Source organism: Danio rerio, chromosome 16, assembly GCF_049306965.1.
Source record: "Danio rerio strain Tuebingen ecotype United States chromosome 16, GRCz12tu, whole genome shotgun sequence".
Taxonomy (NCBI): Eukaryota; Metazoa; Chordata; class Actinopteri; order Cypriniformes; family Danionidae; genus Danio; species Danio rerio.
Genome location: NC_133191.1, coordinates 7,382,501 through 7,405,463, shown reverse-complemented (window position 1 = coordinate 7,405,463; position 22,963 = coordinate 7,382,501). Strand labels below are relative to the sequence as shown.

Below are 22,963 nucleotides of genomic sequence, written 5' to 3'. Positions count from 1 at the left end.
AAATTGGACAATAGAAGATTGGAAAAACATTGCCTGGTCTGGATTTTTGCTGTGACATTTGGATGGTAGGGTCAGAATTTGGCGTCAACAACATAAAAGCATGGATCCATCCTGCCTTGTATCAAGGGTTTAGGCTGGTGGTGGTGGTGTAATGGTGTGAGGGACATTTTCTTTGCACACTTATATATATATATATATATATATATATATATATATATATATATATATATATGTGTGTGTGTGTGTGTGTGTGTGTGTGTGTGTGTGTGTGTGTATAATGCATTCAGGTCCTGAAATTGACCATAGATTTTTATTTAGGATGTGAATATTTCAATACTAAAAGTATTTCACATGCATTTTTATTCTTAAATTCCATATATATATATATATATATATATATATATATATATATATATATATATATATATATATATATATATATATATATATATATATATATATATATATATATATATATATATATATATATATAAATATTCAGTTACTGCATTAACTGACAGCAGTAACTGAAAAAAATGCATTGAATTAGCAAGTGCTTACAATCTTTTGAACTGAAATGAATGGTTTTGAAGTGAAAAAGGGAAGGTGAATATGTAGCATTGAATTTAAGCATGAGAATGTTTGTGAAATTTGTTTGTGGTCAATTTCAACAAGTGCTTACAATCTTTTGAACTGAAATTAATATTTTGGAAGTGAACTCTGGAAGATAATTATAAAATATTACATTTAGATTTAAAAATGTATGCAAAATATTTTTAGCTGAAGTAATAATGTACGGTAAATTTCAGGGCCTAAAAATACAAACCCTGGCAATTACAAGCAAGCACTTGTTAAATCAATGCATTATATATATATATATATATATATATATATATATATATATATATATATATATATATATATATATATATATATATATATATATAAATATATATATATATATATATATATATATATATATATATATATATATATATATATATATATATATATATATATATATATATGTGTGTGTGTGTGTGTGTGTGTGTGTGTGTGTGTGTGTGTTTGTTTTTCCCTAGTTACTGCTATTTAACAAGCTTTTTATTTCAAATCCCTTTGGCACTATTTTTGCTCCATATGTTCATTTGTGAAGCACAGACATAAAAGCGACATGCCACACATCTCACAGCTAAATATTCCTCTCTCTGTTTCTCTTTGGCAAGGAGTAGTTACCGCTCGGTAAAGCACTAGGAAATATATTTGATTTCAGGAAAAGTTCTCTGGTTATTTCTAGAGTCGGGGTGAGGAGGAGGAGGAGGGGGGGGGGGGTGGGGGGTGGAAGAGTTGCTTCCTTAGCCGGATTGGGTTTCATGGGGAGCGTTGTCTGGCGCACAGAGCTCATTGTGGTCAGCTGTGTGGGCCACACCCAGTCAGGGATAGTGAGGTGATTGTGTGCATCAGCACCGGGGGAAACAGCCAAACCATTCATCATAGACTGTTTACTTAGCCTTTTCAGAAGCCCTCCAAAAACCACACGTAGCAAATATGAGTTAATCCTGCTGAGAGCAGACAGGAACACACACACACACACACACACACACACACACATTCGCTCTCTCTTCTAAGCATCTCTGGGAGAGGCATTGTGTTTATACATAACATGCGAGAGAGGTCAGTGGTGACAAAGCTTTACACACCACATACGTAAAAGGGTCAGTATCTCACACACTGACATATACAACAAATACACTATCAAGAGCAGCACTTCACTTCAGCAGGAAAACAACGATGATGGAAAGATTAATCAAACACTCCAATGATGATGCCTGCAGCTTGTTTGAACAACTTATTTTGAGGGAATTGTGTGGAACCCTGCATTACAGTGAAGACTGCTAAAAAAATGTGTGGAGAAGTTTACATATAGACGTATGGCATTGAGATAAGATGAGGGAATTGTGTGGAACCCAGCATTTTTCACAGTGAAGGTTGATGGACTGAGATGTGTGGAAAAGTTTAAATATAAATGTTTGGTCCCACTTTATATAAAGTGGCCTTGACTAATATGTACTTACATAGCAACTAATAGTTTGTTACAATGTACTTATTGTGTAAATACATGTATTTACTTTGTACTTATGCTCGATTAAATACATGTATGTAATTACATCTGTAACTAACTTTTGTAATTACATTTGTAAATACACTGTTGACCATCCCGTACACCTTAACCCACCCTTAAACCTACCCATACCACCAAACCTGTCCATAACCCAACCTCTATCCCAACTCAAAAGCGCCACAAGTGTTCTCAAATACATTATAAACACAGTAAGTACACTGCATTTATTTTTTTGAGGTAAGTACATAGTAGTTAAGGACACTTAATATAAAGTGGGACCAAATGTTTTAATAGATTTATAGATAAAATAGTATTTAGAGAAGTTAAGAAAAGTTTACATATAGACGTAATAAAAAGATCTATATTAAATTAGTTTTTTAAATGCAAAATTAGCATTTAGGTACAGTAATAACAATAAACACCTCAAGAAAACACTTTATTTTTGCTGCTTGTCCAAAATACTTTTTAAAATGAGTTGAAACAACACTGCTCCTTAGGTTTTTTAAAGGGACAAATTAATTGTTTTATGTTAAATCTACTTAAAAATGTAAAAAGTGTTAAGTGAACTTAATTGATTTGTGTTGAGACAAGATAAAGGAATTGTGGGGAACCCAGCATTTTGTTACAGTGAAGGTGGATGGAGTAAAGAGAAGTTTACATGTAGACGTATTAATAGTTCCCCTTCGGTTGGGGAACTTCAGTGCCATGAATGGGAGGATTCGGATCAGAAGCCGCTTATCTGGAGAGTATTGAACGGGCCAATGAATGAAATTAATTGGCAGCGTAAGCTTGCGCAGGTGTGCGACATCTGCAATTATCTCAGCATATAAGCACACCTGAAGCCAGCAGACTCCTTCCTTTTCGCTTCAGATCCTTTCTGAGTGAGTCGATGAGGGTTCCTCTTGCTGATCAGCACTTCAGAGCGAACGAGTGTGTCTCCCGGTCCAGAGTGGGTCTTCGCGGTGGCAGACGGTCGAGCTGGGTTACTCCCTTGCCTGCGGTTCTTTGGGTCCGGTCCTCCAGAGCGGTGCGTATAGTTGCAACTTTCCTAAAAGAGCAACACAGTCGTGCAGCACGTCCTTTTCAGGATGGCGCTCCGACTGTGCGTTTCTGGATGCGGGGGTTTCCTGTCTCCGGATGATGGACACGATCACTGCATTGCATGTTTGGGGGTCCAGCATGTTAATGCGGTGCTCGCGGGCGGTTCATGTCGTCATTGCGATGCCATGACCGTTGCACAGCTAAGATCGCGGCTAACTTTCGCAAGAGAGCGAGCCACCCCAGTTGCCTCCTGTTCTAAAAAAGCAGCGGGCGCTCGGGCAGATCTGAGGGTTTCAGCGGGAGCTAATCCGCCGCCCACGGGCTCGCGGACCTCTCGCTCCTCACGGCGCTCCATCCAAGCTTCGGGTGGTGAGAGTGATCCGTCTAACCAGATGGTAGCTCTCACACTCGCTGACACCGGAGATCAGATGTCCTCCGCGGCATCGGAGGGTGGGCTTTCACTGTCCGACGAAGATCCGGACCCGCTCGCCCCCTCCGGGCAGGTGAGCGCTGTCAAATCGGATCCTGAAGCGGACATGTTAGCCGTGCTTTCCCGGGCTGCTTCGGCCGTGGGGTTGGAGATGGTTTATCCCCCAGCTCCGCGGCCGGACCGACTAGATGGGTGCTACGTAGAGGACCAGAAGGCGAAGCCTTCGAAGCCTCTTGTCCCCTTCTTCCCGGAAGTGCACAGTAGGCTCACGCAGTCCTGGAGGGCACCTTTCTCTGCCCGTGCTGCGAGTGCCTCCGCCCTCACCGCCCTTGACGGCGGAGCTGCCAGGGGGTATGAGGCGATCCCGTCAGTGGAGCGCGCTATCGCGGTCAATCTTTGTCCGCGCGGCGCCTCTACGTGGCGGGGTTTGCCCCGCCTCCCGTCCAAAGCCTGTAGGTTGTCTGCCTCCCTCGGAGCCAGAGCTTATAAGGCTGCGGGCCAGGCTGCTTCTGCTTTGCACGCGATGGCCACCTACCAGCGCTACCAAGCGCAGGCGCTGGCCGAGCTGCACGAGGGCGGGTCCAACCCAAGCTTATTACATGAGCTGCGCACCGCGACCGACTATGCTCTTCGGACTACTAAGTCCGCCGCGTGTGCGCTGGGGAGGACGATGTCCACACTTGTGGTTCAGGAACGCCACCTCTGGCTAAACCTGGCCGATATGCGCGACGTTGACAAAGTTCGCTTTCTTGACTCGCCCATATCCCAGGCTGGCCTGTTCGGCGACACCGTCGGTGAATTCACCCAGGAATTCAAGGCGGTGAAAGAGCAGTCGGATGCGATGGGCAATGTCATCTATCGGCGTGGCCGTAAGCCCGCTCCGCCCGCCGAGCCATCCACCTCCGCTGTTCCTCGCCGAGGGCGCCCGCCAACGAGTGCTGCCCCGCCCCCGCCTGCGCCTCCGGCCAAGCGGGCGCGGCGTTCACCTCGAAAGCAGGCAGCCCCTCCTGCCCAGGGCGCCGTTAAGTCCGGTAAACGGACCGCGAAGCGTCCCTGAGACAGGCCATCCGGAGAAGAGGAAACTTGCTCTTTCCCCGCTGGAGGGCGGGGCCCCGATAACAACGGTACTTTTCAGTGCCACCAAAACATCAGTAAAAGAGCACTTTTTCCCTTCCCCGGATGTGACTGCACGAGTTCTGCCAGTCCGGGACGCGCTGCCTTCCGGCTCGCAGACTCTACGTGCTTCGCCAGTGGCTCACGAGCGCTGGGGGGACGGTCTCCCTTCCCTCAGCCCTCCAGCCCCCTCTCCGGAGTCAGGGTGCGGAGCCAGAGCGAATCGCTCTCCTCCAGCTTTTCCGCGGGACCCTCGTGCTTCTCGGATCAGCACACCCACTCCGCGCTGCCCCACCGCTGGTACGTCAGCGATTGTAGCGATGACTCCATTAGCGAGGGCTCTGCCTGCCTGGTTAGCGCGGGCCAGCCCCTCGCGGTGGCTCATACGCACAATCAGACTCGGTTACGCGATTCAGTTCGCGAAACGGCCCCCCAAGTTTACGGGCGTGTATTTCTCCAGGGTCAACCCCCTGTCCGCCCTTGTCTTGCGAGAGGAGATTGCTGCCCTCCTGGCGAAGGGTGCAATCGAGCCGGTTCCTCCAGCCGAGATGGAGAGTGGGTTTTACAGCCCATACTTCATCGTACCCAAAAAGAGCGGTGGGTCACGGCCAATCCTAGATCTGCGCGTTTTGAACCGCTGTCTGCACAAGCTGCCGTTCAGAATGCTCACGCAGAGGCGCATTCTCCAATGCGTTCGTCCTCGGGATTGGTTTGCAGCCATAGACCTGAAGGACGCGTATTTCCATGTCTCCATTCTTCCACGCCACCGCCAATTTCTGCGGTTTGCGTTCGAGGGTCGAGCGTGGCAGTACAAGGTCCTCCCCTTCGGGCTCTCTCTGTCTCCGCGGGTCTTCACCAAACTCGCGGAGGGTGCCCTAGCGCCCCTTCGGCTCGCGGGCATTCGCATACTCGGTTATCTCGACGACTGGCTGATTTTAGCCCACTCGCGGGAGCAATTGATTATGCACAGGGACGAGGTGCTTCGGCATCTCCGCCTACTGGGGCTTCAGGTCAACCGAGAAAAGAGCAAACTCGCCCCCGTGCAGAGGATTTCTTTTCTCGGGATGGAGCTGGACTCGATCACCATGGTAGCGCACCTCTCCGAGGAACGCGCTCGCCTGTTGCTGAACTGTCTGAGGGAGCTCGACAGCAAACTAGTGGTCCCACTGAAGTTCTTTCAGAGGCTCCTGGGGCATATGGCATCCGCAGCCGCCGTCACGCCGCTCGGGTTGCTCCATATGAGACCACTTCAGCACTGGCTTCACGATCGGGTCCCCAGACGCGCATGGCACGCGGGCACACACCGGTTCTCGGTTACTGCGCTGTGTCGCTGCGCCCTCAGCCCTTGGAACGACCCCTCGTTCCTACAGGCCGGTGTGCCTCTAGGACAGGCGTCCAGCCATGTTGTTGTTTCAACAGACGCTTCCAACACGGGTTGGGGGGCCGTGTGTCGCGGGCATGCGGCTGCGGGCCTCTGGAAGGGTGCCCAGCTGCATTGGCATATCAATCGCCTAGAGCTGTTGGCAGTGTTCCTCGCTCTCCACCGCTTTTTACCGGTGCTGGAGCGGCAACACGTGCTGGTCAGGACGGACAGTACGGCGGCGGCGGCGTATATCAACCGCATGGGGGGTATGCGCTCTCGCCGCATGTCTCAGCTCGCCCGCCGTCTGCTCCTCTGGAGTCACCCGCGGCTGAAATCGCTGCGCGCCATTCACGTCCCAGGCACGCTCAATCGTGCAGCCGATGCGCTCTCACGACAGCTGTTACGCCCTGGAGAATTGAGACTCCACCCCGAGTCTGTTCAGCTGATATGGGCGCGATTCGGGGAGGCCCAGATCGATCTGTTTGCTTCCCCCGAGAACGCTCACTGCCAGTTGTTTTTTTCCCTGACCGAGGGCTCTCTCGGCACGGATGCACTGGCCCACAGCTGGCCTCGGGGCATGCGCAAGTATGCGTTTCCCCCAGTGAGCCTGCTCGCGCAGTTTCTGTGCAAGGTCAGGGAGGACGAGGAACAGGTTCTGCTAGTTGCGCCCCTTTGGCCCAACCGGACCTGGATATCAGAGCTCTCACTCCTCGCGACGGCCCTCCCCTGGCGGATCCCTTTGAGAGAGGACCTACTCTCTCAGGGACAGGGCACCATCTGGCACCCTCGCCCCGATCTTTGGAACCTCCACGTGTGGTCCCTAGACGCGAGGAAGACTTAGGTAACCTACCGACTGCGGTGGTTAATACCATCACTCAGGCTAGAGCCCCCTCCACGAGGCGCGCCTACGCCCTGAAGTGGAGTCTATTCACTGAATGGTGCGTCTCTCGCAGAGAAGACCCCCGAAGTTGCCAGATTAGTGTTGTGCTCTCTTTCCTTCAAGAGAAGTTGGACAGCAGGCTGTCGCCCTCCACTCTCAAGGTTTACGTGGCCGCCATCTCCGCTTATCATAGCGCGGTAGCTGGCGGCACCGTGGGAAAGCATAACCTGGTCATCCAGTTCCTTAGGGGTGCTATGCGAATTAATCCATCTCGCCCCCCTCTCATGCCCTCTTGGGATCTCGCCCTCGTTCTCACGAGTCTGCGATCCGATCCCTTTGAGCCACTCGAATCAGTATCTCTAAGATTTCTGTCCCTGAAGACAGCTCTGCTGGTTGCGTTGGCCTCCATCAAGAGGGTCGGGGACCTGGAGGCATTTTCGGTCAGTGACTCGTGCCTGGAATTCGGGCCGGATTACTCTCACGTTATCCTGAGACCCCGCCCCGGTTATGTGCCCAAGGTTCCTACCACCCCCTTTAGAGATAAGGTAGTGAACCTGCAAGCGCTGCCCCCGGAGGAGGCAGACCCAGCCCTTTCTTTACTTTGTCCAGTTCGCGCTCTGCGCATTTATGTGGACCGTACTCAGAATTTTAGATCATCTGAGCAGCTCTTTGTCTGTTATGGCGGTCGGCAGCAGGGAAGTGCCGTATCGAAACAAAGATTATCCCACTGGATTGTGGATGCCATTTCACTCGCTTATTCGAGTCGAGGTCAGCCGTGTCTCCCTGGGAGTACGTGCACACTCCACTCGGAGCGTTGCATCCTCTTGGGCGCGTGCACGCGGCGCCTCTCTAACAGACATCTGTAGAGCTGCGGGCTGGGCGACACCCAACACATTTGCAAGGTTTTACAATCTGCGAGTGGAGCCGGTTTCCTCAAGGGTATTAGGTAACCCTTTGGTGATTGAGGAGACAACTCGGTAGGGTGTTGAAACACGCTTGCTGCGCCATTCTCCCTAACACGGAGGTACGGGCGCCTTTTTTATCTGTCAGTAAAGTTCCCCGTCAGGTGAGCCCTGCAGATTCCTCCGTGGCCCCCAGCACTGACTCAGCGGAGGAGTCACTTGCTGGCCCACTACGTTGTAGGTCTGCCCGCTGGTCAGCCCGCGTTTTGGGTATAGGTGCCTGCTATGCGTGATCCCCACTAGGCGATCCCATATGCTTATTCCGCCACGGTTAAGTCCCCCCCCTGGGCGGACCCGTGTCTTCCCTCTCCGCTAACCACTCTTTGCTATGCGTACTCCCCCTTTTTAGGGCTAGTCCATAGGTAAATTCTGCCATCTATCCCCCCTTGGGTAACGGATGGCCTCCGCAGCGTCCTCCCTATCGGGATTGCACGCTTCCCAACGTACTGTCGTATTTCCTAGAATTATCTAGATGCTCACGACTTCCCAAAAAATATATCTAAATCCGTAAAACTTCTGTTGAAGTAGGATAAATTAGGGCCAGGGACACGTTGGAGGACCGCGCCCCCCATGATGTGGGTGCGTCACGCTTGCTTGACTATCTCCTCATCGGGGGTGTTGGTAAGGTGCAGTCATTATGGCGCTTTCCATATTCTCCCATTCATGGCACTGAAGTTCCCCAACCGAAGGGGAACGTTCGAGGTTACAGAAGTAACCCTTCGTTCCCCGAGGAGGGGAACGGAAGTGCCATATTCCGTCGCCATAATGACTGTCCCTTAGCTGTTTGAAAGTCTCTTCAGCTTAAAAGGATGGCGTCTGCTGGCTTCAGGTGTGCTTATATGCTGAGATAATTGCAGATGTCGCACACCTGCGCAAGCTTACGCTGCCAATTAATTTCATTCATTGGCCCGTTCAATACTCTCCAGATAAGCGGCTTCTGATCCGAATCCTCCCATTCATGGCACTTCCGTTCCCCTCCTCGGGGAACGAAGGGTTACTTCTGTAACCTCGAACGATCTGTAGATAAATTAGTGTTTTTAGTGCAAAATTAGTATTTATGTACCGTTATAACAATAAACACCTGAAGAAAACCCTGTATTTTTTTCTGCTTGTAGAAACTTCTTATTTAAAATGAGTTAAATCGACACATTTCTTGAGTTTTTTTTTGGGGGGGGGGGGGGGGGGGGGCAACTTAAATGTTTTATGTTGAATCAACTTAAAACTGTGAAGAAATAAAAATAAAGGTCCAAATTACTTACTTAAAGTTAGTTTAAAAAACAAAGTTCTTGTTTTTTTTGCAGTAACAACTGCAAAAACATTATAAATTTCACTTATTTGATTTTTTCTTTATTTGATTTAATTTGATCTCAAGAGAACACTATTTTTTTTTGCTGCTTGTCCAAACTACTTACTCAAAACGAGTTGAAATAACAGTTATTTGAGTTTTTTAGGGAAAACTTAATAGTTTTAATGTTCAATAAACTTAGATTTGTGATAACAATTGAATTAACTTTAACTTAACTTTAATTTGTGATGAGACAACATCAAATAATTTTGTGTAACCCAGAACTTTATTTACAGTGAAAGTTGATGGAGTGAAAGGTGTTAAGAAGTTTACATGTAGACGCATTTATAGATCTGTAGTTAAATTAGTATTTTGTTATGCAAAATTAGTATTTACAAACAAGAATACCAATAAATACCTCAAGAAAAGTCTATATTTATGCTGCTTGTCCAAACTACTTATTTAAAATGAGTTGAAACAGCACAGTTCTTTAAGTTTTTTTTAGGTAAAACTTGATTGTTTTATGTTCAATCTACTTAAAAATTGTAAAAAAAAAAAAAAAAAAAGTTGTAAGTTAACAATCAATTTGTGTCAAGATGAAAGGGTTGTGTAAAACCCAGCATTTGTTTTCTTTTTACAGTGAATGTTGTACGAAACAAACTGTGGAAGCAAAAAACCTAAACAAAACAGAAGGATTGTTGGGATTACATAGGAATGTTCGACTTCCTCTATCCCAGAAAGATGGAAAAGAAACCCGAGTATGCGAAAGTTTGTCTCAACTGGCATGTGCTGATTCGAGTAAGGCCTATTTGAGGTTACGTGTGGGGCATAAACCTCGATCAGATTGCAGCGCTCATTGGAGTAAAGTAAATATTTAACATGCATTTATTCACTAACATGGAAACAAAGGATGCTCTATGTCAGAGATGGAATGCTTGAGCGCTTCGGTGGCCGCCGGGCCTGCAGATTGTTAAGACATGTGTGAGTGTGTGAGTGTGTGTGTGTGTTCATTTAAGGATATTTTCTTTTTAACTTCAATGCCGAAACTTTGAAAGTGAATGGTGAGTGCTCTTTGAAAATGAATTTGTTCGAGCTTTGAACAAGTCCATGTGGAATCTGAAGATACATACAGTACACATTCCCTGCCACTTGCATTTTCAACTGAAATAGATCTGGCTAATTTGACCTTAATTCAAACTGTTAAATGTATTGTTAATTTTTACATGTTAATTGCTCTTTCAATGCAAATGTGTAAACAGATTTATTGACTGTACTAAAATGATTCTCTTTTTAAAGAAAAATCAAACAGATTACAGTAATTCTTTGTCATGATGACAGTCAATAATATTTTACTAGATTTTTTTTTCTTGACACTTCTACACAGCTTAAAGTGACATTTAAAGGCTTAAAGGTTAATTAGGTTAAACAGGCAGGTTCGGGTAATAAGGCAAGTTATTGTATAATGATGGTTTGTTCTGTAGACTATCGGAAAAAAAATCTAACTTAAAGGAGCTAATAATATTGACCTTAAAATGGTGTTGAAAAAATTACTAACTGCTTTTATTTTAACCAAAATAAAACAAATATGACTTTCTCCAAAAAAATAAATAAATAAATAAAAATACCATCGGACATACTGTGAAAATTATTTTGCACTGTTAAACATCATATGGGAACTACTTAAAAGAGAAAAAAAAATTAAAGGGGGGCTAATAATTCTGACTTCAACTGTATATAATTATATACAAACAATAATACAATAATAACAACAATAATAACAGTTTTTATTTTCTTCATTTTAAAACGACCAAAACAACATTTTAAATGTTTTACAATTTGGTCGGACCACTGCTTGTCCATTTTAATCATTACATGATCTCTTTAATAAAATCCCAAGGCTTTTTCACTGCGCATATACTGGAATTTATTCTGTAATTTATGCACATATGGAATAAAACGTTTATCCTACTCATTTATGCTTAAAGGATTTTTATGCGCAAATACATATTTAAATATATTTGAATACATTTTCAAAATGTATAATCTTGGCGTTTCCATCAAGCATTTTGTATGTGATAATGAAAAAAGTGCATAAAAATAGGTGAATAAAAACTTAACTATAGAGATACTCACACTCACAGACACACTTTCTGTAAATCTTCAACTAGAAAACCTAACAGACTAAATTTCTTATTGAAATAATCAGATTTCGTCTAAAACTTAATTAATTTCTTCACCTCACTTTTTATAAACCTTCAACTGGAGGACCTAAAAAACTAAATTTCTATTTGAAATAAATAATCAGATTTCATCTAAAAGTTTGACGATTTCGTCTAAAAGTTTGACATTTTCATCATTTCTTCACCACACGTTCTGTAAACTTTCAACTGGAGAACCTAACAAACAAAATTTCTATTTTAAATAATCAGATTTCATCTAAAACTTTGACGTTCTTGTAATTTCTTGACCTCACTTTTTTATAAACCTTCAACTGGAGAACCTAACAAACAAAATTTCCAACTGAAATAATCAGATTTCGTCTAAAAGTTTGACATTTTCATCATTTCTTCACCACACTTTCTGTAAACCTTCAACTAGAGAACCTAACAAACAAAATTTCTAATTGAAATAAACAGATTTCGGCTAAAAGTTTGAGTTTTTTGTCATTTCTTTACCACACTTACTGTATACTTTTAACTGGAGAACCTAACAAACTACATTTCTATTTGATTCTAATTCTATTCAGATTTCTTCTAAAAGCTTGACGATTTTGTCTAAAAGTTTGACGTTTTCATTATTTCTTCACCAAACTTTCTGTAAACTTTCAACTGGAGAACTTAACAAACTAAATTTCTATTTAGAATAAACAGATTTCGGCTAAAAGTTTGACATTTTCATAATTTCTTTACCACACTTTCTGTAAACCTTCAACTAGAGAACCTAACAAACTAAATTTCTCATTGAAATAATCAGGTTTGGTCTAAAAGTTTAAGGTTTTCATAATTTCTTCACCACACCTACTGTAAACTTTCAATTGGAGAACTTAACAAACAAACAAAAATAAACAGAAATAAACAGATTTTGTCTAAAAGTTTGGTGTTTTTGTAATTTCTTCACCACACTTTCTATAAACCTTCAACTGGTAAACTAAACATTAAATTTTCAATTGAAATAATCAGATTTCGTCAGCTAAACTTCAAATGTGACCTTTGGTGAAGTGCCAGCTGAGCAACCGTTACCAAGACCAACAGCAAAGCCGATAAATAACCTTCTCCAGATATCACAGATGTACTTGGGTGGAATGTCTGAGGATTTGACAACATCATCATTTATCACAGTAATACTCTTGCTTAATCTCCAAAGTTAAGGTGCAGATCAAACAAAACAGGAAAGAATAAAGACGAGATGCTGACAGACAGATTTCAGAGAGAGAAGAGCATTGTCCAGAGGATAGCCTGCGCTAATTACAGCATAAGCGAGAGGATGACGCGATGAAAACATGTGGATTTAAAGCAGGGTAATGCTTTGGCTCCTGTAAAAAGGCTGGAGAGTTTAAGCAAGCAGCACTATGACTGATCCAGAACAATGCTTGTATTCACAGAGCATTATCTCCACAACACAAAAAACACATGTACATACACAAACTGGCTTCGGTAGAGGCAGAAAGAGTGGAAAACACATCTCCGCTTGCCAAGATGCAGATGAATGAGCGCACTAACTGCAGAGAGGTACGGAGAACGCGGGAGAAAATGGGAGACAGGCGGGTGGATGCGAGGCATGATCTGGGATTTGGTTTCTGCAATCATTTGCAGCGGCTCTGGCTGCGCATTAGAAAGGAAACACTAGCCTTTGTTCTGTGTTATGGATATGAGAAGTCTGAATGGGGCTGTTTACATTCGGAGAAACAGTCGGAATGAACACACAGCTGTCGTTAAGGAGGAAGCATTGTTTAGGGAAGCTGAAAAAAAGTTGTTCATTTCCCTTGGTTAAAACTGTCAGGGAGAGGGAGATTGAGAGGGAGGGCTGACCAGATTTTTGCATATCTCCAATGGTGTTTTCGCCTTTTCATATTTTTTGATGACCTCCAACTCTTTCAAGTCGGAGGGTCTTCTTGCCATCACTCTGATCTTTGGCTTCCTTCACAGATTCTCAGTAGGGTTTAAATCAGGACTCGGGGTGGGCCACTGCAAAATGTTAATGTTTTTGTCTGCTAACCATTACTTCACCACATTTGCTGTGTGTTTTGGGTTGTTGTCGTGCTGAAATATCCAAGTTTCTCTGCAGATAAGGTTGCCTGGTCCAAAACATTGAAAGTTTGTTTTGACAAAAGTTATGTCTCTCTCTCTCTCTTAAGTTATTCTTTATTAGACAGTTAAAAGGAAGAAAAGATACAAAATGGAGATCTTTGTTCTCTGAATCTGGAATTATTTCGCCTTCTTGGCATTTACTATACAAAAACCCTCTTCCAAAAAGGTCTGGAGATTTACAATGGCGAATTTTGCACTGTTCTTTGTCATCAAGAGTGTTTCTGTTTAAATGCAATTTTTCAGATTCTTCTTACTGTCCTGTGTGTAAAAAACTTGATGATGTTTTTCATGTTTTTTATGAATGTCGTAAATTATTGCCATTTTTTAATATGTTTAAGAAGATTTTTAGCAGGTTAGGACTTAATTTTACAAATGCAATGTTTATTTATGGTTACAATTACAAGTACTCTTTTAAAAAAAGAGAGATTTGTACTTTTTCCAATTTTCTAATCGGCCAGGCAAAATTAGCTATCTGGAAGGCATACAGAGCTGACTTAGAAGATCAGAAAGTTAATGTAATTATTTTGTTTAAAGCTTTTGTAGAATCAAGAATTCGTTTAGAACATGAATATTATCGAATGAATAATGACGAATTGAGTTTTGAAAGAAAATGGTGCATTGGCAAGGGCTTTGTATTTGTGGAAGACAACAATATTTTTTTTTAACTGGGAATAAGATAAAAAAATTGTTTTTATGGTTTTATGAAACATATCGCTTTTTAAATTGTATATAATGTAAAATAAATATAGTATATATACACACACACACACACACACACACATATATATATATATATATATATATATATATATATATATATATATATATATTTATTACATATATATAAAACACACATATACATAGAAACATCAATAAAGAACAATTTTTGTTACATAGATATTTTTTTTTATCATATATTCATATTTTATATTTAAATATAAATAAACATTTTCTCAAATATATGCATACATGTTTGTATTTATATATACATAATAAATATACACGATACACACTTAAATTATGACAAAACAAACTTATTTTGGATGTGATTAATCAAAATTATTTTTTATATAATTTAGTATAAAAACATAATCAATCATAATAAAGAGCATATTTAACAATTGACATTTTAGGATTCATTTAGAATTGTGTGTGCTTGTGTGTGTGTTTCACAAATCATTCTTGAGATGTTTCAGCAGCTTCATTGGAGTTCACCTGTGGTAAATTCAATTGATTGGACATGATTTGAAAAGGGGTACACCAGTCAATATAAGGTCCCAGGGTTGACAGTGCATGTCAAAGCACAAACCAAGCATGAAGACAAAGGAATTGTCTGTAGACCTCCAAGACAGAATTGTCTCGAGGCACAAGGCTGGGGAAGGTTACAGAAACATTTCTGCTGCTCTGAAAGTTCCAATGAGCACAGTGGCCTCCATCCAAGCTGATTGATTGGGGGAGAAAAGCCTTAGTTAGGGAGGTGATCAATAACCCGATGGTCACTCTGTCTGAGCTCCAGCGTTCTTCCGTGGAGAGAAGAACACCTTACAGAAGGACAACCATCTGTGCAGCAATCCACCAATCAAGCTTGCATGGTAGAGACAGAAGCCCCTCTCTGCCAGGAATTTGCCAAAAGGCATCTGAAGAACCCTCAGACTATAAGAAACTAAATTCTCTGGTCTGATGAGACTAAAATTTAACTCTTTGGAGTGAATGCCAGGCATGCATATGGAGAAAACCAGTCACCGCTTATCACCAGGATAATACCATCCCTACAGTGAAGCATGGTGGTGGCAGCATCATGCTGTGGGGATGTTTTTCAGTAGCAGGAGCTGGAGGACTAGTCAGGATAGAAGGAAAGATGAATGCAGCAATGTACAGAAACATCCTGAATGAAAACCTGCTTTAGAGTGCTCTTGACCTCAGATTGGGGCGACGGTTCATCTTCCAGCAGGACAATGACCCAAAGCACACCGCCCAAATATCAATAGAGTGGCTTCAAAACAACCTGTGAATGTCTTTGAGTGGCCCAGACCTAAATTCTATTAAAAATCTCTGGAGAAATCTGAAAATGGCTGTACACTGTCGCTTCACATCCAACCTGATGGATCTTGAGAGGTACTGTAAAGAGGAATGGGCAAAAATTCCCAAAGACAGGTGTGCCAAGCTCGTGGCATCATATTCAAAAAGACTTGAGGCTGTAATTGCTGCCAACATCAACAAAGTATTGAGCAAAGGCTGTAAATACTACTGTAAATGTGATGTATCAAGTTTTTTTTTTTTTTATATAAATTTGCAACAATTTAAAAAAATCTTTTTGTCACATTGTCATTTTGGGGTATTGTGTGTAGAATTTTGAGGAAATAAATTAATTTAATCCATTTTGGAATAAGACTGTAACATAAAAAAATGTGAAAAAACTAATGCACTATGAATACATTCCAAATGCACTGTATACTGTATATTACACAAACAAACTTTTAATGTTTTGGACCAGGCAATCATAGTAAATGGCACTATGAACAAGGAGCACTACATTTAAATTCTCAACCTCAAAATCAGGCAGTCTGCAGAGTAACTTGGCCTTGGGCACCAGTGGACATTTAAGCACAACAACACCAGCCCAAAATACACAACAAATGTGGTGAAGAAATGATTAGAAGACAAAAATATTAACATTTTACAGTGGCCCAGCCAGAGCCCTGACTTAAAGAGTGATGACAAGAAGACCCTCCAACCTGAAAGTGTTGGAGTTCATTGCTAAATATGAATGGGTAAAAATATTAATGGAGACATGCAAAAATTTGGTCAGCAATTATAGGTGGCATTCTATTGCTTTAATAGAAAAAATAGCCCAATAAAGGCTTTTCCTTAGATTATTGAGAAGGGGATAAATAATTCCACACATGCCACTTTTAGTTATGTAAATAAATGTAAAAAAAGCTGAGAAATATATTTTTACATCGTCTTGTTATCTTTTGCCTTTTGGGAGAAGCCTGGCACACTGACTGTATATACAGTTGAAGTCAGAATTATTAGCCCCTCTTTGATTTTTAATTTCTTTTTTTTAAACATTTCCTAAATGATGTTTGACAGAGCAAGGAAATTTTCACAGTATGTCTGATAATATTTTTTCTTCTGGAAAAAATCTTACTTGTTTTATTTCGGCTACAATAAAAGCAGTTTTTAATTTTTTAAAAGCCATTTAAAGGACAAAATTATTAGCCTCTTAAAATTATTAGCTATATTTTTTCCTGATAGTCTACAGAACAAACCATCATTATACAATAACTTGCCTAATTACCCTAACCTGCATAGTTACCCTAATTACCATAGTTAAGCCTTTAAATGTCAATTTAAGCTATATTGAAGTGTCTTGAAAAATATCAAGTAAAATATTATTTACTGTCATCATGGAAAAGATAAAAGAAATCTGTTATTAGAGATAAGTTATTAAAACTATTATGTTTAGAAATGTGTTGAAGAAATCTTCTCTCCGTTAAACAGAAATTGGGGAAAAAATAAACAGGGGTGCTAATAATTCAGGGAGGCTAATAATTCTGACTTCAACTGTATATATCACTCAAAAAAATATATTTCGTTTCTTGTTCAAACTACTTAATTAAGATGAGCTGAAACAACACAATTCTTGAGATTTCTTTGGGACAACTTAATTTTTTTAATGTTCAATCCACGTAAATTTGTTAAAAGTGTTAAGTTAACTTAATTTGTGTTGGGACAACATGAATGAATTGCGTAGAACCCTGCATTTTTTATGATATATATATATATATATATATATATATATATATAATTTTTTTATTTATCAGATGCAGGATGTACCAGACATATTTTCTTAGGAACGATTTGGTTTGGTTATATTGGAACTGAACTAAATCACAGTAGTGGCCACCTATAGAGTCTCACAGCAGTCTGAATCTGTGTTTGTGAAAATGGACTTCCTGTCGTACAAACAGATGGAGATGAGCTACATTAACACTGGGAAGACAAACAGCTCAGCTCAGTGTAGCGTAGAAGAAGAAAAATCGACATGGGGGAGAAGGAGAGTGTGAGATTGTCTTTCAGTCATCTTAACATGAATGTTGATTCTACGCTCATGCAGAAAAAAGCAGAAAAAAAAGAATTTCATTTAACTTTACCTTGATTTTCAGCCCTAAGATGTCACTCGGTTTAACAGAAGGGGAGAGCGGGGATGAAAGTAATGCGAGATGAAAGTAACAACATGATTTTCCTGACAATATTTGCTCTCCAAGCTATAACAGCACATTCTGCATGCAACTAAATATCACTTGACTTCATCATGCGATCAAACTGTCTTACCCTGCCAAACTATTTATTATATAAAAATGTGCTATTATAAATAGTTGTATATGAACTTACCATATCTAAAGTCCTTGCATTTATTCAGCCATTACATATACAAGGAGAGAATCGTCTAGTCAGATGATGATACTGGCTAATGAAAGCCTTGGCTGAAAATATTAGGGAAATAAAAACTTTCTGTTTAAGAGTAACTTACATTACTTTTTAATAAAAGACACAAGGAATGTACATAATATTTCTGTATTGTAAACCATTTAAATATTGTTAATTTTTTTGGATGTCTCTGTCAAACGAGTTTTTGCCATGTAGGATGTCTAAAAATTAAACGAACAAAACATGATGTCCAACTCAGTCGATGTCTGGGTTCCATACAACTGCTCATTGTAAATAAGTAGTTTAAACAGTTGCTTTTTTTTTGGAGTACATACTTCAAGCACTTAGTTCTCTTTGCTAACACGTATATCTGTGAAGTTTAACAGTAATTTTCAACATATTTTCACATATTATTCATAAAATTTTAGAAAGAAAGTATCGATAAGCAGTATCAAAATCTGTATTGATACCAACAAATTATAGGATAAAAGGTATTGATAAGCAGCATCAGAATCTGTATTAATATCAACAAATTATGGAAAAAGTATCGATAAGCATAATTGGAATCTGTATTGAAATCAAGGAATTATAGACAAAAAAGCATCAACAAGCAGTTTCAGAATCTGTGTTGATATCAACAAATTATAGAAAAAAAGTATCGATATGCAGTATTGGAATCTGTATTAATAACAACCAATTATTTTTTAAAAAGTATCGATAAGCAGTATCGAAATCTAAATCGATATCAACAAATTCTAGAAAAAAAGTAATGATTAGCAGTATTAGAACCTGTATCGATATCATTAGAACAAAAGTATCGATAAGCAGTATCAGAATCTGTATCGATATCATTACAAAAAAGTATCGATAAGCAGTATCAGAATCTGTAACAATGTCATCAAATTATTTTAAAAAGTATCAATAAGCAGTATCGGAACCTGTATCGATATCATTAGAATAAAAGTATCGATAAGCAGTATTAGAATCTGTAACGATGTCATCAAATTATAGAAAAAAAGGATCCATTAGCAGTATCGGAACCTGTATCGATATCATTAGAACAAAAGTATCGATAAGTAGTATCAGAATCTGTAACGATGTCATCAAATTATAGAAAAAAATATCGATAAGCAGTATCGGAATCTGTATCAATATCAACAAATTATAGGAAAAGTAACGATAAGCAGTATCAGAATCTCTATCGATATAAATAAATCTAAACAATACCCACACTGTAAAAAAATGCTTGGTTCCACACAATCGATGTGTTGTTACAACATGAAGTAATCAATTTAACTTATTAGTTTTTACAAATTTCAGTGGATTGAACATACTACAATTAAGTTGTCCCAAAAAACTCATTTTAAGTAGTTTGAACAAACAGAAACTGTAATTTTTTTGAGTGCATCCTTAGACAAAACTGACGAAAACTACTTGTAACTTGTCTCTAACTTGGGAAATGACCATGGAATAAGCACAGACCACAGAATCGGCCAAAACCCTTTAACACATGGCAATCCGTTGATTATCTTTTACACACTGCATGAATCACCATTTACAAATGCGTAAAGTTTGAAGTTACAGTTTTTGTCCATGAACAGCCTTTAAAGACAGACAGTCATGATGAATTGGGCTGTTTTTGAGTGTGTTTAACAGAGCTCTATTTTGAGGTCTGAGTTTTTCTGTGAAACCGGGGTGAGCGCTGAAAACCACAATATCTGTCTTCATTGTCAAGTCATGATGTGTGCATCCATCCACCCAGACACATGAGCTTTTCTTTTTCTTTTTTTGTCTTTCCCATGCAACAATGAGCCTGCAGTGGTTTTGAGCTTTAATGCGCTCTGAGGGAGGGATGCCACAGGTACGAGATCCCACAGGAGATCCTGATGTTTTACATTCAGCCCGTGTTACTAGTAGCAACCGAGAGCAGGATATGAATAAATCACTGTCTTTCTGTAGGTGTACATGGGGAAATCATTTATTCGAAACATTATTGGAGTGTCCTGAGAGCTTACGGAGCGGCTAACAGCACACTAATGAAACATTCCAGCACAGAATCCTGGGAAAGAACACTGGAAGAGCCACTCGTTATAATGACCTCAAGCTCTGGCCTGGCACATTTCATCTGTTTTTCAGGTTGGAAATCAGTGTTGGGTGTGATGAGTTACTAATTACTGTAATTAAATTACTTTTCTTCTAAAAATAAAAAAGTAATGTATTGATTACTTTTAATTTTCAGGTAATTTAATTACAGTAACTTATGATGCCCTTGCCTATAATACTGTACTAGAAGCAGATGAATAGTGTTTTTGTATGTTATACAAATATATTTTGCAGAATAATTTCATTTTTAATCAAAAATAATGTGTTTGTTAACAATATATATATATATATATATTAGGGATGTAACGGTATCAGAATTTCACGGTACGGTAATACCTCGGTATGAATGTCACGGTACGGTATTTATTGAATCATTTACAGGAAAAAACAAAACTTATGAAAATACTCCAAAAAAGTGCCAAAAGTGTCAATGACATACAAATTAGCCATCTATCTGTAAGCTTTGAAACAGGAACTTCAATTTTAATAACAAAAAAAATATTAAACCATGTAAAAAAATAAAGTTTCAATTTAGTATTGTTGAAAACTCATCACATTCAACATTTAATCACACTCAGCCCATCTACCCAGATGAGAGCTCTGCTAGTCGGACTTCTCATCAAGCATCTCCCGCTGGATCTAATCTCACTATATTTATTAAACGGGATATTTCATTTATCTTGTTGTCTTTATCTAACGACATATTCCCTGACTTTGGGCATTGGAATCTATTACTTGTTCTCAGGTAACGTGTTTTGGCTGAGCGCAAAGATAAGTTAATGATTAATGTAACCACGTACATTCTGTATATTGACTGATCGCCTTTATTTCCTATAATGTAAAAACTTATTGTATGTTATACTTTTAAAATGGCCATTATCGATTCTTAAAACTGATATTCAGCAAAAGAGAGGCTGTGTTTCGTATTTTCACTGAAATTGAAAGGAGGCAGTTGTTATCGGCTCCGTTTTGTTATAAATATCCACACAGTGAAGATGACGCTCATGCAGCATGGCGCCTCAACATTTCTGCTGTCTAAGTTGCTAATATTAAAATGAAAATAGGCAGTTCCTTAAATCATGTTTACATTTTATTGTTGAGAAAGTGAAACAACGAAGCCAGGGTGATGTGAATGAAGTTACAAAGTACACTGTTCCCTTTGAAGATTTACCCGTGTCCTCGGTATAATCTGCTTTTCCATATCAAACTGAGAAGAAGAGACTGCAGCCTTGATCAAACTTGCGAAGTCTGAACTTACACGGAGATAATGCAGGACTGAACTGTGCGTGTAAAGCAGGTCGCACACCAGAAGCGACGCTCGGCGCCGCGCCGCGCAGCGCCACGTATTTTAGAATTCTAATCATAGGTTTCTATCAGGATACACACACCGGCGCCGCAAGTCGGCGGCTGTCGGCGGCGCCCGGCGACGGCTCAGGACGCAGTTCATTTTTCAGCCGCGCCACAGAGCGCCATCTGATTAGTTTCATGTTAAATATCATTCGAATGTGCGCGTCTGGTGTGCGATACTTTAATCTGTCATGTACGCGCCGTGTCGCGGCGCCGAGCGGCGCTTCTGGTGTGCGACCTGCTTTAGAGTTTTCCAGCTCTTTTCATCCCCGCTTCTAGCAGCACACTCCATTTCCGCATTACTGGATCTGTAGCAACAACAGACCGCAAGGGATGATGGTCAAGCATGGGCTGATGGCAATTGTAGTTTTCGTTACCTCCCGTTCGCTTCATTCGCCTGAGCAAATTTTCTCAGAAGACCTATAGTTTTACCGAGTCATGCGACTTCGGTAATATCGAAAAAAATTTATATTGCGGTATGACGGTATTTACAATACCGTTACATCACTAATATATATATATATATATATTTTTTTTTTATTTAATATTTTATTTCAGAATATAATTTTTTAGAACATTAACCTATTGAAAAGAAAATGTGTATGAAAGTGTTATATATATATATATATATATATATATATATATATATATATATATATATATATTTTTTTTTTTTTTATATATATATAACACTTTCATGGAAGTTTCTGGAGGGCACATACATCTGCAGAAGTGAGAGCAGATAAGAAGGAATTTGAATTTGATGCGAGCAGCAACTAGCAGCCAGTGCAAACGGATGAGTAGCGGAGTGACGTGCTCTTTTAGGTTCATTAAAGACCACTCGTGCTGCTGCGTTCTAAAGCAGCTGAAGACGTTTGATACAGTTAGCTAGAAGCCCGGTTAGTAGAGAGTTGCAATAGTCCAGTCTGGAGAGAACAAGAGCTTGAACAAGAAGTTGAGCTGCATGTTCAGATAGGAAGGATCGGACCTTTCTGATGTTATAGAGTGCGAATCTGCAAGATCGAGCAGTTCTAGAAATGTGGTCAGCAAAGTTTAGTTGGTCATCAATCTGTCACTCCAAAGTAGGTAAAGGTAAAGGCTGCAATCTCTCTCTTTATATGTTGGGACTGGGTTTGTGAATTTAGTTGGTGTTTTTCCCCCAGATGCATTGGTGCATGGGTTCGGTGGCCGGGTGTCCATTTCTATATTTGAGAGCCTGCTGATGGTAGCTCTCTGGGCTGGAGTCAAACAGATGGAGCCAGAACTTCCCTGGTCTCTTCTGGGTTTTTTTAATACAATAAAAACACCTGTGTGCCTTAGCAATCAAGTCTTTTAGAGCTTGACTAAAGTGTCCAGAAGTTTTGTTTGTCAGACCCAAATAACTATCAGTGACGTGGTCAAGAGTTGTTTCTCTGATTTTAAAAGTGTGTATTTTTTTATCAGCCAGGCAAGTTTTTTACAGAAGATCATGATCTTGAACTTCTGCATGTTAATGGGCAATGCCCAGTCTGTGCTGAACTACTCCTGGATGGAGAGACTGTGGGGAAGACCCAGCTTGATCTCACAAGAAAACGTA

The 22,963-nt window shown here is 40.5% G+C and overlaps 1 protein-coding gene across 4 annotated transcripts in view; it reads right to left on the bottom strand.

The window, feature by feature from the left end:
• The window catches only part of bbs9 (Bardet-Biedl syndrome 9), a 196,148-nt gene that overhangs the window by 34,117 nt on the left and 139,068 nt on the right, over positions 1–22,963 (bottom strand). The window lies entirely within an intron of this gene.